We start from the raw sequence: 14453 nt of genomic DNA, 5'->3' as shown, positions 1-14453 counted from the left end.
CATAGCCTGACATTGGCGTTGAACTCCCACTTGTTTGTTGCAGTTGGATTGTCCTGGGCTTTCACACACTTCTGCATAGCCTTAAAAGTCACCAGCAGACAAGTTCCTGCTGAGAGGCCTTGGTGGAAGAAGAAGTTGTACATTTGCCTTGCTTCCCTATGGCACACGCCCTGCCCTTGTGTCTTCCTGGGGAGGCTGCTACCAATATGTGCCTTTATGGGTCCAGTAATGCACGGTAGCCACTTCTGCAACCAGAACCTTACTCCTGTTTCTTGAAAAGCATCCCCCGGATTTATTTCTGGTTGCCTTTCCGTTGAGTAATTCACTTGTTGTAATTCAATGAATCAGTGTGGACACATTCCTCCAGTAACATCAACACATGCTGCACTGTCACTTCTTTGCTTTCAGGTTATTGGTGTGGAGCAGAGAACAGAGGTACCTTCTAAACAGTATTTAGGAATAGCACAGATCAGGACTCCCAAGGCAGGTCACTTCCTCCAAAAAATCCACCCTTGTGATACATGTATCCATATCTTGAAGCACATCTTACAGTTGGCTGAGCGCCCTGGAAAACATCATGGACAGAAATTGTATATCAGAGAGCAGCATGTACCAAACATTTTTTTTGAAGATTTTATTTATTTGGCAGAGATCACAAGTAGGCAGAGAGGCAGGCAGAGAGAGAGGGGAAAGCAGGCTCCCTGCTGAGCAGAGAGCCTGATGCGGGGCTCGATCCCAGAACCCTGGGATCATGACCTGAGCCAAAAGCAGGGGCTTTAACCCACTGAGCCACCTAGGCACCCCCCAAACAATTTTATTTCAGTGTAAACCCTCAGGGTCACCAGGATCAACATATTGGTGAAAAGCCTTAGAAGCAACATGGAAGGGCCCTCATGTGTGAAGAGCTGTAAGTTCCAGATGCTAAAGAAGCCCTTTACCTGTGGGGAGGTTAGGAAGCACTTACTGGCCACCCCAAGGTATTTCTGCAAGAAGAGGAGGCCAAACAAAACCATCACATGTGGGTTGGCAGAAAGTCATCCCAACTGTGGAGAATGAAAGAAAGCCTTCAGCTACACAGACACACTTGCTCAGAACCAGGTGTCTACACAGGAGAAAAGCCTTAAGAGTGTAGTGAATATATTAAATATTTTAGCTATAGTTCCACCTTCAATTATCAATGGAGAGTTCACACTGGAGAAAGACCTTAGTTGTGGAGGGAACATGCAATCTCCTTGTTCAGGGTAACAAAAATGGATCAAAGCCTCTCTGAGTAGCCATCTGCCCGCTTTGAATCTCATACATCTAAACCTCCATAGTGGGAAGATTCCCCATATATTTCATTTATGCAGGAAGTGTGTGTGGCTATGTTGCACTTTCTAACTTGCCCAGTGCTCTTTCCAGATTTATGTCCCTGCCAGTTTCTGTGGCCAAAGCCCCTCCATCTCTACCACATGGCAGGTCCCCACAGTGTGCATCAGTCACCACCAGAGTGAGCTCCAGGAAGCTGACATCTGTTCTGGGATGTATTGCAGCAAATTAGGAGTAACCTGAGTCTTTGGGAGGTCCACATTCCCTTCTCTCTGACCAGTTGGCAAAGACCTCACACAGGTTTGGCCCAGAGGAAACCAAAGGAGTTCTACCGACAACTTGACAAGAACCACTTTTTCCCAGGCACGTTTGTCTCACTTGGTGCTTGTGATACTTTCCTAGCTCCCAGGTCTCCCACCTGAGAACTGCCTACCATGTGTTGCTTCGGTTTGTAAAATAAGAAGAGCCTTATTGTTTAAGTTGTCTCTAAATTTGGGGGTTCTAGTTACTATGCAGTGGTTTATAGTAGATTTGGGCCCTGCACGCATTACAATTTTTGTCAGTATGGCAGAAAATGGCACCTCAGTTTTGGGCAAATTCGTATTGCTGCTCATGGCCTCTTTATGATAGAGTTGTCGTTCTCATTAATGGCATGGATGCCTGGGTGACTAGCCTCCAGATACCCGCATATGGCCCCTTAAAGAGGGGCAACCGACCCTCTGCCCTTGAGCAGGGGCCCTCCGTTCCCCAGAGGGCCTGGCAGTAAACGTTGGCCTTCTTTCCCGCAATCAGGTGGGGAACCCCCTTACCTAGACCTTGCGAACTGTGGGAACTACATTTCCCAGAACGCCCTGCGTTGACGACAGAGTCTCTGAGCCAGTGAAGGCTTAGAAAAGAGGCGCCCCGATTGAGCATAAAGGGTCGGGGCGGGACTTCCGGCGGCGGGTCCTTTGCCAAAATTTGGGCGGCTTGCTTGTTTTGTCAGCTTGCGGGAGGTTCCGGAGGGCAGGGCAGGGCTGGGGCGGGGAGGGGCGGTGTCTGCGCGAAAGCGGGCTTTGTCCTCGCTGTAGGGAGGCGAGTCTAGGGGTCGGAGACTTCGCCGCCTGCGAGGACCGCCTGGAGACCTCGGTGTCCGCGACTGCTCGGGCCGCTCAGCTGTCATCACTTCGCTCCGCCTAGAGGCTCCGATGGCGGCGGCCGCGCCCAGGGACCCGTCTGAGGTAAGCTCTCGTCCCCACGGCCCTCCCCTCCGTCCCCCACCCAGACCCCAAAGGCCCGAGCGCGGGGCGCCTGCTCGCGGCCCTGCGGCCCCGGCCCCGGTGTCCGGGACAGGGAGGCGCCGGTGGGTGGGGGCGCGTGTGTGAGCGCCGGCGGGCTGCGTGCGGGAGCGGGCTCCGGGCTGAGGGGCCGCCGGGGCGGGGGCTGCAGGGAGCCTGAGGGGGGAGGATTCTGCCCTCAGTGGAGAGAGCGTCAGGCGGATCCACGCCTGCACTGGCGGGCCGAGGTGCGGTACCTTCGTGAGGACTTTGGACGCCAAGGGAACTTTTGGCCAAAGGAGGGACATAAGCGGTGATGAGGACATCCAGGCCCTGAGAGGTTTGGTCTTTGTTCAAGGTCACACAGCTGGTAAAAGGCAAAACCGAGAACTCAGGCGCAGAGTAGAACCAAGCCTGAGGTCAGCTGGCTCCTGGGCCAGGCAGGGGTCCAGTGAGCCCATCGAATCCCAGCACGGACGCACTTCTTAAGGGCCTGCCTCTTCAGCACAGGTTCTCGTGGCTGGAGAAGGGCTTGGAACCTACACAGGGAACTGGAGGGTGTCCTGGTCCCTCACTGGCCTAGACCCTCACCCCAGTGTCCTCTGACTGTGGTGTCCCGAGGCTCTTCATGCCAATCCTCCCTCCTTGAATCTGGTGAACCTGGAGAACCCCTAAGCCCAGGTTGTGTCGGAAGTCCACAGTTCGGCGGAGAGCATCCTTGCCATACCTCAGGTAGGCATTCCCTTTCTGGTAACCGTCTGCAAACAGGTGTGGAAAGTTAACCCAGGAGTGGGTACTAGGATGTGCCAGTGCTTCCAGGAAAAACTGAGGTCAGGAATGTTCAGAAAACACAGGTCTCCTTCCTTTCAGGTAGGAGTAAATAGCAAATGAATAGGTGTCTTGTCAAGTGACTGCCAGAGATGTTGGGTGTGTATTCTAGAAGTAATAAAAGATTTCAATCCCAAGGTCTTGGGAGGCTTCATCTGGCTTCACAGTGGAAAACAGACTATGGGCTTGATTGGGTCCTAACGAATGACAGTCATTGTCAGGCTCCTGCTCTAGTCCAGGTGAAGGTGCATGGACCAGGATTGTTGCCTGGGAAATGGTTGGATTCTGGCTGTGTGTTTTAAGAGGGGCAACTAGACTTTCTGATGTGCACAGTGAGGGAACGAAAGAGATAATCAGTGATGATCTCAGAGCTTTTGGTCTAAGGAATGGGAGCTGCATCATTGTGTTACTAGAATCCGGTCCACAGACACAGCAACAGTAGAGGTGAGGCTGGACTTCGAATTTAAAAGCAGACAAGGCTTTATTGGGGCAACAGCTACAATGGAAGGGAGACACAGTCACAACAAAGGTGTCAGACTGGCTCTCTAGACAATAGCCGGGGAAGGTTATAAAGGACCTAGAGTGGAGGAAGAGTGATGTCTAAGCATGTGGGACTGAGGACACACGAGGAGCTGGGCACGTGGTTGACAGAACGAGCTTCTTCACACATTGGGTATTTTATTTGCAGTTGTCTCCACCTCTGGGAGTGATTTATAGCTTTGTGATTTATAGCTTTTGAGGTAAAGGTAACTGTTAGTCACTCCCTGGCCGGTCTGCACAGGCGTGAGTCCCTGTGTCTGGGGTTAAGCTCAGACTGGTCTGGGTGGTTTTGTTGCTGCTTGAAGGGTAGTTTTGGTTTCCATGCTGGGATGCTACGCCCCTTGGGTCTTTTGCCGGAGTTAGGAGATAAACAGAAAAGAGGAATATGAGGAAAAATGGTGGGACAAAGGTCGGTGGATACAAGCAGGTGAGAAGGAAAGGTCAAGTCTTGGCCTTGAGCTGGTGGGAAATTCACACAAGCAAGTTGGTGTTCACTGAGGATATCAGGAGCTTTGTTCTGGCCATTTCAAGAGTCTGAGGTTTTTTACAAATCATTGACTGGAGTGGTTGCTCAAATGAGCAACTAACACACAGGTCAGGAAGTCTGGGGAGGGATTCAGGTTAGAGACATGGACGATGTGGTAGCTACGGTGTGGACCATGATGAGTAAGCTGTGGGTCACATTGAGGCAAGCTTGAGGTTGTGGTGGCAAAGGTCTTTGGAGGCCAGGTGTGGAGAATGGGGACCCAGGACTGGATCTCTTGCTTGGGTACCTGGTGATGGTATTAGGCTTCATAAATGTAGGTAAGTGGACCTAAAGATTTGGTGTATCAGGCAGGATATAGTCTGGTAGGTAGCCAAAGCTTCCCAGGGAAGAGTGGTTTTCCAATGGATGCAGACACAAGGGGTAATGGATGAAAGATGACACTCAGGCCAGAGCTGGTACTTAGAGCCACTTTTTAGACTTAGCCACTTTTGAGGACTTTGGTGGGGTGTGAAGTGTTTCATTCAGCCTGGTCAGGGGAAAATAGGATTATCTGTGAGAATCACTAGGCCTGGGATGGGCAATTCATGGGGGTGGTCTTGGAATGACAGGGGGAAAGAGAAATTTTTTATTTGCTGAGGTGACAGCAAGTACATCAAGGAAATAGAATGGAACTCTGGCTATCTGAGATCCACACGTGGCTCTCTGGGTCTGAGTCTGAGGCAAGGATCAGAGCCACAGGGTGAGGTCTTCGTAAAATGATTTGGAGTAATACTGCTATGGGGACCCATGGGAAGTTGGTGGTCTTATGGGATCATGTGTGAGTATTGCCAAGAATACTGTAGATGCTATCTGCCAAATTGTGGCAGAAGGCCTAAACTCTATATAATGCACTTTCTTGGGGCGCCTGGGTGGCTCAGTGGGTTAAGCCGCTGCCTTCAGCTCAGGTCATGATCCCAGGGTCCTGGGATCAAGCCCCGCATCAGGCTCTCTGCTCTGCAGGGAGCCTGCCTCCACCTCCCTCTCTCTGCCTGCCTCTCTGCCTACTTGTGATCTCTGTCAAATAAATAAATAAAATCTTAAAAAAAAAAAAATAATGCACTTTCTTGACATTTGGTGAGACCAAGTGCTCAAATGGCCTGAATTCAAGTTCTCCTCCCCACACTGCTTCATGGGATAATAGCTTCTAGCCCAACAACCCTTTTCACAAAGGGAACGTGGCACAGTTCCTGCTCATCTCTTTGTAGCAGGTTCAGTGCCTACCAGCCCACAGGCTTAAACAAGCCAGTCCCATCCTCCTGTGGGATTCAGAGTGCTCCCAACCTTTTCATTCTACAAGGATAACTTCTCACAGCCCCGGTTCGTTCACTCTTTTTCAGATGCAGCTCCCACGTGGGCCTTTATATGGTGAGTGGTATCCTGTTCTCAGAGGTGTGAATTTATGGGATAAATAAAGTGCTGTCAGGCTCATCTGTCCAGTTTCAGGTTGTGTATTTGGCCATTACCATAATCTAAGAGTGGGACTAAGAGGAAGCAGTAACATCTGGGTAGGTCAGGCAGATGTGTGAGGAGCAGGGCAGTGAGGTGGTGGCAGCCATGGTCACAGAGCTGTGGGATGTGGAGACGGAGGGAAGCGCAAAGAATGGTGTGTGCTTGGAGAGGGAGCTTTGTCAGACGGCCCCAGGGCCCTGCATTGATAATCACAAGGCACCGACCTTACCGGGGAGTCACTTCTCAGGAGGTGGTGGATCCCGGTCGCTGGCCCCACAGCTTACATAGGCATTTGTCCACCTGTCTGTTGCTGGTGGTTGAACCCAGTGGTCAGTGGGACCTTGAGGCGACAACAGCACTGATGGTACCAGGGCTTGATGTCTCCTCTAAGTTGGGAGGCTTGGGAGACAGATGGTTATAGGGTAGATGTGTGGGGAAAGGGACTGTGGCTCTTCGGAAGTAGACTGTTTGTGGTTTCATGCGTCATCATCATAGCAGGGCAGTGTGACCTTTCAAGATATAGCTTATAGCTGTCTACGCTATAAGCAGGAGAAGCAGATTTCCTATCACTGTTACTGAATTTTGAATCAAAATATCGTGGAAGACTAAATGACATGAAATGTGAGCCTGCAAATGTGTAAGGTTGATTAAATAAATAGCAGGATGCTCTAGAGGGAACTAAAACCCTAGAGACTGTACTTGGAACATTTGTTTTTCTTGCCCAGCAGGTGAAGCAGAACTGAGAGACCCACATGTCACCGTCAAGGAGATGAAGGGATGAATGCCAGGGAGCCTGAAGAGACCGGTGTAGAGGTGTCCATCAGACCATATTGATGGATCATAATAGGGTTCTTCAAAAAGACAAAATGGAAGAAAGTAAAAGGACACCAACATATTCATCAGGATGAAATTGGCTTTTGTCCCATCAAGATGAGAATGGAGGGCTCCTGGGTGGCTCAGTGGGTTAAAGCCTCTGCCTTCAGCTCAGGTCATGATCCCAGGGTCCTGGGATCTATTCCTCCATCGGGCTCTCTGCTTAGCAGGGAACCTGCTTCTTCATCTCTCTCTGCCTGCCTCTCTGCCTACTTGTGATCTCTGTCTGTCAAAAAAATAAATAAAATCTAAAAAAAAAAAAAAAGAAGAAGAAGATGAGAATGGAGCTTGGGGCTTTGGTTTCACAGAAAGGTCTGGGGGAAAGGCCATGACTATGAATGTGTTGGATTTGCTGCTTGTGCTTGAGCAGAACAAGGATGTGGTGCCACTTGGTAGATGAGGCCAGAGTACCTAATGTCAGTGGAGGACAGCATGCATACATGCGGTGAGATAATACTTCTGGAATATCCAGTGAAATGTACTATGTATTTTTTTTTAAGATTTTATTTATTTATTTGACAGAGATCACAAGTAGGCAAGAGAGGCCGCAGAGAGAGAGGGAGGCCGGCTTCCCACTGAGCAGGGAGCCTGATGCGGGGCTTGATCCCAGGACCCTGAGATCATGACCTTAGCCAAAGGTAGAGGCTTTAACCCACTGAGCCACCCAGGCGCCCCTGTACTGTGTATTTTTTCACTAGTTTTTTGTTGTTGTTGTTTATTTTGGAGCCATTTGCTTTCATAGCCGTAAATTTGTTTAAGGGAGATGCAGGGTGCATGAGAGGAAACCACAGAAGCCAGTGACACTGTGGGAACATCATTCTAAGTTCCATCCACTGCAAAGTATTGTGGCAAAGCTTAAGGTTCTGAAAACCACTCAGAAAGCAGGTAATGCTAAGAAAAACCTTCTGCCCTTTCTGTGAAAATAAAGACAAGTTAATATCCAACATCATTCCAGAAAATAAATTCCATTCAGAAGCTGCCATTCGCTGACAAATCTCATCAGAGAGAAGCTCTACGGAATAGCCCCTTCTATTCAGTGAGCAAAGTAAAAATTATAAAGATAAATGAGTAAAGTCTTTCCAAGGATCCCAGATCCAGTATGGCTGAGAAAGATAACATCCAAATTTAAGTTAGAAGCAATTACATCAATTTAGAGGACATGGGGGGGTGTTGATTTTTCTTAAATCAGAGAAATATGCAAACTTTAAAATAAAATTGGCTTGGGGCACCTGGCTGCCTCAGCTAGTGGAGCATGGAACTCTCGGTCTCAGGGTCATGAATTTGAGCCCCAGGTTGGTGTACAGCTTACTTAAAATATGTATATATATAAAAGATATTGATTAAATAAAATAAAATTGGCTTATTATTATACTCAGACGTGATTTTTCACATAACCCACTTTTTCAACTCAATTTAATAGAAACATTAACATCAGGGCTTTCGTACACATGAATTTCTTTTTTGGAGTTTTTTTTAATAACACAAAGATTGAAGCCTATGTGGTGTCTGTCAGTTGAAGACTGACTAAATCACGAAGCACGCCAAGGCAGAGCGCTAGGTGGTGTGGAGGCGATGAGGGAGTTCTCTCAATGGCTGCGACTCCAGAACATACTGTTGGGTGAAAAAGAAGAGGAAGAAGGTGTCACAGTATTTTGTGCAGGTAGCTTTATTTTTCTCAGAATGGAAGGAAATTTATTTTTTTTGTTTCTCTTCAGTGTCATTATGGGTTGATTGGCTGATACTCCAAGAACCTACTGAATATATTGACGTTAACTTGTCAAAAATAGAGATAAGGAGATACTGTGTTTTTTTGGAATGTCCTATAGAAAAAAGTAGCAGGGGGCGCCTGGGTGGCTCAGTGGGTTAAAGCCTCTGCCTTCGGCTCAGGTCATGATCCCAGGGTCCTGGGATCGAGCCCCACATCAAGCTTTCTGCTCCTTGGGGAGCCTGCTTTCTCCTCTCTCTCTCTGCCTGCCTCTCTGCCTACTTGTTATCTCTGTCTGTCAAATAAATAAAATCTTAAAAAAAAAAAAAAAGAAAAAGTTAGCAATGGCTCCATATGAATAATTCTACCCAAATACCAAATCTAATTTTGATCCCACCCATTGATTAAGGGACTGTCCAAAGGAACAATGGGGCATTGAGGATTATATTACAAGGAAACCAAATTAATATATGTAAAATTCTGTGAGATATATGAATCTTCATAAAATGTAATAAGATAAAAGGAACAGGATATCTGTAGAATATAATAAAGTCTAGAGAATATAAATATGATGTAATGGTCAGAAAAATATTTGAATGCTGATTCCAACGAACAACTCTGAATATTTAATCAGCATATCAGAATTTGAGTACTGATTTGGTATTTGATGACTTTAAGCAGCTATAATTTATATGTGATAAGAATACTGTATGTTAAATAAAATACTATTTTATAAAAAATATTATTTCATGAACATTCATGGAAGTGTTTAGAGGCACAGTTATATGGCTTCTTAAATTATCCTTAACATGAATTGGCTTTGGAGAGAACTTGGGTGGGTTTATACATGAAATGAGTTTGGCAGTGGATAGGTCCTGCGAAGCTCTGTTACGGGTCCACATGATTCATTTATTAACTCTTTCTCTTTTGTAGTTGTCTGAAAATTTGAAGTTACTGAGAAGTCATTATTTCAGTAATTAACAAATTCAGATAAATATTTTTCCTCTATTTGCTAAAATGATTCTTTTATTTTCTAGGGCACCATTTTTTTAAAAAAGATTTTATTTATTTGAGAGAGAGAGAGAGACAGAATGAGAGAGCATGAGAGGGGAGGTCAGAGGGAGAGGCAGACTCCCCATGGAGCCGTGAGCCCGATGCTATACTCAATCCCAGGACTCCAGGATCATGACCTGAGGCAGTCGCCCAACCAACTGAGCCACCCAGGCACCGGAGGACACCATTCTTTATGTTGCATTGTTTAGCCTTCAATTTTAAGAGAGTGTTACATTGAAGTCTCTATTACTCTCATCATTTTTCTCATCATTTTTCCTAAGCAAGGATCAATAATTTAGATGCCATCCCCATCGGGAGGAGAGGGCAGTAGAAAGAGTAAAGTCAGCCATGTAGGTAGGGCTTGCATGCTGAAGAAGAGAAGACCCAACTAAGCTGGCCATTATTTTGTATTCATGATCATTTTTTTACTTTGTTAAGTAGGTCATCAAATCCAGATTATAATTTTTTACATCAGACTTTAAGGGCAGTTTTAGATTCACAGCAAAATTGCGTGGAAGCTACAGAGGTTTCCATATACCCCTTCCCCCCAACATAAACAGAAACCCCCCTCCTCTCCACATCTTACATTAGTGGTATATTTTGTTAAAATCAACAAATCTGCACTGACACGTCACCCAAAGTCCACAGTTAACATTGGGGTTCACTCTTGGTCTTGTGCATTCTGTGGGTTTTGGCTAGTGTGTAATCAGCTGTATCCACCGTCACAGTATCATACTTAGTTTCACTGCCCCCCAAATCTGTGCTCTGCCATTCAGCTCTCTCCCAACCCCAGCTCCTAGCAAACACCTATCCTTTTACTGTCTCCATAGTTCTACCTTTTCCAGAATGGCCTATACTTGTAGTCATAAAGTATATACTCTTTTAGGATTGACTTCTTTCTTTCTTTTTTTTTTTTTTTAAAGATTTTTTATTTATTTGACAGAGAGAGAGATCACAAGTAGGCAGAGAGGCAGGCAGAGAAAGAGAGGGGAGGAAGCAGGCTCCCTGCGGAGCAGAGAGCCCGACGCGGGGCTCGATCCCAGGACTCTGGGATCATGACCGGAGCCGAAGGCAGAGGCTTTAACCCACTGAGCCACCCAGGCGCCCCAGGATTGACTTCTTTCACTTAGTAATATGTATTCAGGTTTCCTCCATGCCTTTTCATGGTTTGATAACTTCTTATCAAATAATATCCCATTATCTGGATGGACCATAGTTTGTTTATCCATTTACCTATTGAACATCTTGGTTGCTTCCTAGTTTTGGGAATTATGAATACAGGAGCTATAAATATCTATTGTCAGGTTTTAACTGCTTTAAGTAAATACCAAGGGGCACAATGCCAGATTGTATGATAAGAATATGATTAGTTTTGTAGGAAACCACCAAACTGTTATCCAAAATGGCTGTACCATTTTGCATTCCTACCAGCAATGAATGAGAGTTTCTGTTGCTCCATATCCTTTCCAGCTTTGTCATATCAGTATTCTGGATTTTGGCCACATCTAATAGGTATGTAGTGATATCTCATTGTTTTATTTATTTATTTATTTATTTATTTATTTTTTCTTTAAAAATATGGAACGCTTCACGAATTTGTCATCCTTGCGCAGGGGCCATGCTAATCTTCTCTGTATCGTTCCAATTTTAGTATATGTGCTGCCAAAGCGAGCACTCATTGTTTTATTTTGAAATTCCTAATAACAAATGATGTTGAGCATCTTTTCATATGCTTGTTTGCCATCCATATATCATCTTTGGTGAGGTATCTGTCATGGTTATGTTAAAAAACAAACAAACGACATAGTTTCATTAGCCACATTTAAGTTAACAGCACCTAAACCACCTAAAATTTTACCACTTAAAATTTAGATACTGTCAGAGAATTCAAATTAGGATTCATCATAGAATCATTTACTTCAAATCCATAGTAGTATTTTACTTGTTTAGATTAATAGTCAATAAACTATTGAATAACAACTATTAATTGGAACTAGACTTAGGGAGCATTAGACGTTTGGTAAATTTCAGATTCGGTACTGCGATTATATGCTAACAAAAAATATTTCTGGGGACGCCTGGGTGGCTCAGTTGGTTAAGCGGCTGCTTTCGGCTCGGGTCATGATCCCAGCGTCCAGGGATCGAGTTCCACATCAGGCTCCTTGCTCGGCAGGGAGTCTGCTTCTCCCTCTGTCTCTGCCTGCCACTCATAGTCTGCTTGTGCTCACTCTCTCTGACCAAAAAAAAAAAAAAAAAAAAAAAAATTTCTGAAGGCGTGCCCAACAAATGATGACAGAACTTAACTCTTGCATTATAGAGGATGGGCAGTGGAAACAGGAGAAAGAGGAAATACCATTTATTGTATGTATATGCACATAAATCTCAAAATTTTCTAAACAAAAATATTTTATACATATTGAAAAAATAAGGAAAACGATAAACTGTGTGTGTGTGTGTGAAATTAACATGTACAAACAATAAAAAATTATAGGGAGTTATAATAAAGAGGAATTCAAAATGAATTTAATTACTCAGATATATCATTTAAATGGGAGTCAGGGGGCACCTGGGTGGCTCAGTGGATTAAGGGGCTGCCTTCAGCTCAGGTCATGATCTTGGGGTCCTGGGACTGAGCCCCATGTTGGGCTCCCCACTGAGTGGGGAGTCTGCCTTTCCCTGTGCCCCTTCCCCCGCTCATGCTCATGTGCTCTTTCTCACTCTGCTCTCTCTCAAATAAATCTTTAAAAAAAAAAAATGGGAGTCAGCACCACAAAATTTGGGTAAATCATAGAGATCACAAAAGATCTTTGATTCCTGGACCAGTTATGGTTACATGTCTCAACCCCATTAAGAACTGCAGTCATTTGTGAAAAAAATCAAGCCTGTTTCCTGTCTTCTATCACACAGTTTCTGTGGAAGGACATTAAGGGACTCAATTGGTACATCTTATTTTCAGTGAGAATGATGGAAGAATCCCCATGTCACAGCTCCGCGGTTTAAATTGTGGAGGTCAGATCAGACCCAAGTTGTCACTGCTCAAAGAGTGAGTGGGGCAGTTACTTTAGAAATCCTAACAAATGTGGAGCCGATGCTGATGTTCGGGGACCACCAAGGCACTTTCATAGTACCAGAGAGACACTTAGACCTTAACACCGTTATTCCTTCATCTTCATTATTCCTCCCCTCTAAGCTTGGCAATCTTTCACTCATTCTTTCTTTTATCAAATGAAGTGTTTTTTGTTTGTTTGTTTGTTTGTTTTAAAGATTTTTATTTCTTTATTTGTCAGAGATCACAAGTAGGCATAAGGGCAGGCAGAGAGAGAAGGGGGGAAGCAGGCTCTCTGCTCAGCAGGGGCTGATGCGGGGCTCAATCCCAGGACCCTGGGATCATGACCTGAGCCAAAGGCAGAGGCTTTAACCCACTGAGCCACCCAGGCGCCCCCCGAGGTGTTTATTTAAAAAAAAAAAAAAGATTTATATATTTGAAAGAGTAAGGTGGGGGAGTGGGCAGAGGGAGAGGGAAAGAGAATCAGACAGACTCCCTCCTGAGCATAGAGCCCAGCATGGGGCTTAATCTCAAGAGCCTGAGATAATAACCTGATCCAAAATCAAGAGTCAGAAACTTAACCGACTGAGCCACCCAGGTCCCCCTCAAATGAGGGTGTTTATTATTCTAAGTGAGAAACACATTTGTAGCAGCACTCCAGCTGGTGTTAAAGGGTTAAGTTTCTTCAAGTTGACATACTCCTTACTTGATGACGTGAGGCCCTCCATCTGTAACAGAACTAATTTACTTTGAGATTTGCAGACCACTAGCCTTGAGGAGTGAAGAACCAGAACTTTCCCAGGCCACAGAGGCCAGCAGGTCTGTTTGAAGCCATGTCGACTTTCTGATTAGCCTGGCCAGGTTTTTTTTAGCAAAAGATCACAGAAATGATTTTACTGATCTCCCTTTGTGTATCTGTAGAACTTGCCTTCCTTTGCAGAAAGAACAGGGTACTCCTGCACATCATGAAGCAAGAGCTCCCCCCACCCCTGCCACAACTCCCGAACACTGAGCTAACTGGCACCATCAAGTCTGCCTGAGACAAATGTTGCAGCTCAAAGCACTCCCTTTGCTGAATAACTACTCTAAGCCTCTTTTTAAAAACCCTGGGCGGGGCTAAAACCTCAGAATTGGCTTTTGGACAAAAGTCTACCTTCTCCCGAGGTTGCCAGCCTCCTGAGTAAAACAAATTCCTTTCCAATCAAAACTTGTCTCTTGAGTAATGCTGACTTGGCTTCAGCAACACTTTCTTTGTACTGATCCCAGAAATTTGTGATTGATATAAAATTACTGATGAAATAAAGTGCGACCTGCTGCTCAGGACCAATAAGAAAGCACATGGGGCATACAGTTTTGTACTGATCATGGGAAGTTTTCAAAGACTAATCAGGGTTCTCCAGAGCAACACAGAGAAATTTTATATTCATTTTTTCCCTTGATAATACTGGCTTAATAGAGACATGAGAGAGGGAGAGACATTTTTAAGGAATTGGCTTGTAAAAATGTGGAGGCTGGAAAGTCCAAGATCTTTTAGGGGAAACTGGCAATCTGGAGATTCAGGGAATAGAGGATGTTCAGGCCTTATCTGAAGACAGTCTAGAGAAAGAATTCCATCTGTGGAATTCCTATCTGTGCCTTTGTCATCTGAAAATACATTGCATATTTTATCTATTATTTGTTTTGCCTGAAGTTTATCTTTCTTGATGATAACATCAGCTTAATTGAGGCAGGTTCTTTGCCAGATATTAATACTTCTCATTTACAAGAATAATGTTTGACACACATTACATAGAGAATTACATAGGAATTGAGATAACAGAAAAAGAGAAAACACTCTTAAAAAGTTGAGTTGTTAAAAAAAAAAGATTG

General features: G+C 45.0%; 1 long non-coding RNA gene and 1 other non-coding gene across 2 annotated transcripts; one reads left to right on the top strand and one right to left on the bottom strand.

The window, feature by feature from the left end:
- The first annotated feature begins 795 nt into the window (after positions 1–795).
- Positions 796–7387, top strand: LOC125089039 (uncharacterized). Its single transcript, XR_007123832.1, has 4 exons — positions 796–2528; positions 3070–3296; positions 5796–5823; positions 6633–7387. It is a non-coding gene; the product is annotated as an uncharacterized LOC125089039 (long non-coding RNA).
- Positions 7388–11110: 3723 nt separating this feature from the next.
- On the bottom strand, positions 11111–11213 carry LOC125090117 (U6 spliceosomal RNA). The gene has a single exon (XR_007124202.1). It is a non-coding gene; the product is annotated as a U6 spliceosomal RNA (small nuclear RNA).
- Positions 11214–14453: the final 3240 nt, after the last annotated feature.

The sequence above is a fragment of the Lutra lutra genome, chromosome 17 (genome assembly GCF_902655055.1).
Source record: "Lutra lutra chromosome 17, mLutLut1.2, whole genome shotgun sequence".
Classification (NCBI taxonomy): domain Eukaryota; kingdom Metazoa; phylum Chordata; class Mammalia; order Carnivora; family Mustelidae; genus Lutra; species Lutra lutra.
The sequence above is the reverse complement of the archived record's forward strand: the minus strand, read 5'-3'. Positions and strand labels throughout refer to the sequence as shown.